Here is a 2,876-nt window from a genome sequence, read left to right as displayed (position 1 = left end):
CATAAGGCCCATGCTGTAACTTTTCAAGGGCTTTTTTTGTGCTTAGATAATCAGGAAGTGTTGGCTGCTGTCTGAGCCTTCAGTCTCCTGAGCCAACTAAGTCTTTTTTTTTTTTAAAGAGCAATTTTATTAATGTCCCACAGCAAAGTACATTAGTCATTTGTAACCAAGCATTAAAATTCTGAGTCTATGTCCTAAAGAGAGTAATCAGTTTTCTTCATGATGCATTATGTTTTGCTGAATTTTATGCATTGCTGTTTTACTGAATTTCTTCTAGATTGTCATTTTGCAGAATTCCCTTACACAAGGGTTACTCCCAACCTTGGTAAACACTCTGTTCCCCAAGATGCCCAAATGGATAAGCCTTGATGTTTGCGATCACTTTTTGATTTAATAACAGCCTATCTGCCCAAACTAGTTTCTTTGAGCACAGCCTTCTCCATGGCAACATGCACCAAAGTGCTCTCTTCCAAATACAAAAGCTTTTGAGTTAGAAAGTTGTATAATATGGTATATATTTTTTTAACTACCTCCCCTCCTGTATACTTAGAGTAACTGTTCCCACCTTTATGTTCACAGATGGAAATACAAACATCTCAATCATAATATAACATTTCCATCGTTAAGACAGACATATCATTATATAATAGTCTTAATAATTTTTGCTTTTATTCAAGTTTACTAAAAATGCAACTAGAAAGAATGGTTTTGGAATCTAAAAGCATCCTTGACTGAAATGCAAGCTTGTTCTCAGACTGGTATCATATAGTCAGGTTAAAAAAAAACAACAGCTACATTCACATAGTATCTAATATCAACATTATAATAACTAAATACATTTGAATGAACAGGAAATATCTACGATTCACAGAAGGAGAGTTAGTTTGAAGAAATTAGTGGTACGATGGTAGCAGCAGCATACTTACTGTCCATGGCCTTGAACTCACTGAGGGTCTGCACAGGATTCACATGCTTCTTCTGAGATGCCAAATTGATTTTCTTTTGGATTTTGTCCTGCTTCTCTCTCTTCACCAAGAACTTCTTTTCTGGGGCCTTCATCTTCTAGGATACAGCAGGAAGGTTGAGGGAAGCCATTTCCTGTGATTTCTGGCACTTGGTGGAGGCCACATAAGAGGCCTACACAGATTGTGTCACAGTATTCATCGAGTCCCTGGCCCCCAGGATCAAGGATACCACACTATCCACTCTAGAGATTACAAACTGCCCGCTCAGGTTCTGAACCTCTGCTGTGAAGCAATGCACTGGAGGTACACAAAGAGATCCTATTTACGAGCTTAGTCTAGACAAAGGTCATTAATGGTTCTTCCCAACTATCCATCCTTGATCCTGCGTCGGTAATTTTCTGAGGTGCTCTAACTACATCTGATATAATTTTTAAGTGGCCCTTTATGCCTGGTGAAATCTGTCATCATCATCATGATCGTGCATATCTGTTTTCCCAGGACAATCATATCATTGCCACTCTTATCCCAATTGTGGATAGTTGGGCATTCAGTTGGCTCTTCTCTTCTTAAAAGCTTTCCATTCTTGGGGAAGTTGAGCCATGATAATTCACGCACTTTAACCAACAGTAAGTTATTCATCCGGTAACACCAAGTTTCAAAGTCAGAATCATCCAACTCTTCAGCACTCCTTATCATCAACACAGCTTCTCTGATGTCCTGAATGATGTCATAACCAATTGCGAGACATCTATTGATTGATTTTAATCTGTTTGTTTGGCAGGATCAGAACTGGGAACTTCCATAGCAGTTTCCACTTGTTCAGTAAAACATGGCATAACTGTATTAGAAAGCAGTCTGGTGACCTCAAGAACCTTATCAGTTATAGAAACCAAGTTCATAGTTATCCAACTGTAATATTATATATATGACTCTGGCTGCCCAACCCCAAATGGCACCAAGAGTATGGTCTAGACCAGCACTTAAACTTTGGGTTATGACCCCATGTGGGGTTGAGAAAAATTTGTCAACAGTAAAGGGTTTCTGCACAACAATCAAAAATTAATTAAAAATCAAACATGTCACGAATCCAAGGTTTCTGGGAACACTTGCCCTTGTTGCATCGAGTAACTTCACTTTGGTTCTGAACACAAAGCATGTGCACTTTGCACCGTGCCTGCCCTTCGGCCATGAAAAGGGATCATGAGGTGGAAAACTTAAGAAGTTTCAGAAGCTGTGGTCTAGACCATCAACATCTTTGTCTCTGAGAGCAGTTAAACACTTGTTTAAATCTTCCAGAATGTGATTTTCTGAGACAACCAGGTAATAGTCTGTGGCAGCTGTCATCAATGGCATCTGTTAGAACCTGGACTTGTTTTCTTTCCCACTGTTCTTTTAAAAGATCCACGTTTTCTCGGACCAGGTTTACTTTATGACTTTTTGGCCAAAAATGATACAGCATTGATAACCTGGGGACAGAGGGCTTCCCTGACATGAGAACCAGCTCCACACCTTCTTCATTGTTTGAAATAGAACAGGCTGTTAGCACACTCATGGAAAACTTGAGCATACCCTTTTACTTCCTTCCCATTTCCATTCTTTGCAGCCTCAATCAACAGCAAAAGTAGCACATTAGTTTAAAAAAAAATCTTTGCAGAATGATCTTTTTTGCCATTTTGTTTATTGCAGAAGTAAGTGCATCATTTTTTTTTATATCCATCATTCCCTATGGACTCAGAAAGTAGATCCTATAAGGCCTGGAATATTGTATTGCCTTCTGCAACATGACATTCTCACTGGTCATCATGACTACAACATGAATCTGCCATTAGAGATGCTCCACTGACAATGCTTTTCAGGTGTTCCTCAAGAGAAGGCATGAAATGATCTTCACTGATGCTCATAGGGTCAATG

At 39.1% G+C, this 2,876-nt stretch overlaps 1 pseudogene; it reads right to left on the bottom strand.

Annotated features, from left to right (window-relative positions):
- Positions 1-879: 879 nt before the first annotated feature.
- LOC110209025 (catenin alpha-1 pseudogene) lies at positions 880-2,596 on the bottom strand (annotated as a pseudogene).
- Positions 2,597-2,876: the final 280 nt, after the last annotated feature.

Source organism: Phascolarctos cinereus, unplaced genomic scaffold, assembly GCF_003287225.1.
Source record: "Phascolarctos cinereus isolate Bilbo 61053 unplaced genomic scaffold, phaCin_HiC Scaffold_1;HRSCAF=81, whole genome shotgun sequence".
Lineage (NCBI taxonomy): Eukaryota > Metazoa > Chordata > Mammalia > Diprotodontia > Phascolarctidae > Phascolarctos > Phascolarctos cinereus.
Note: the sequence above shows the minus strand (reverse complement) of the source record. Positions and strands in the feature narration are given on the sequence as shown.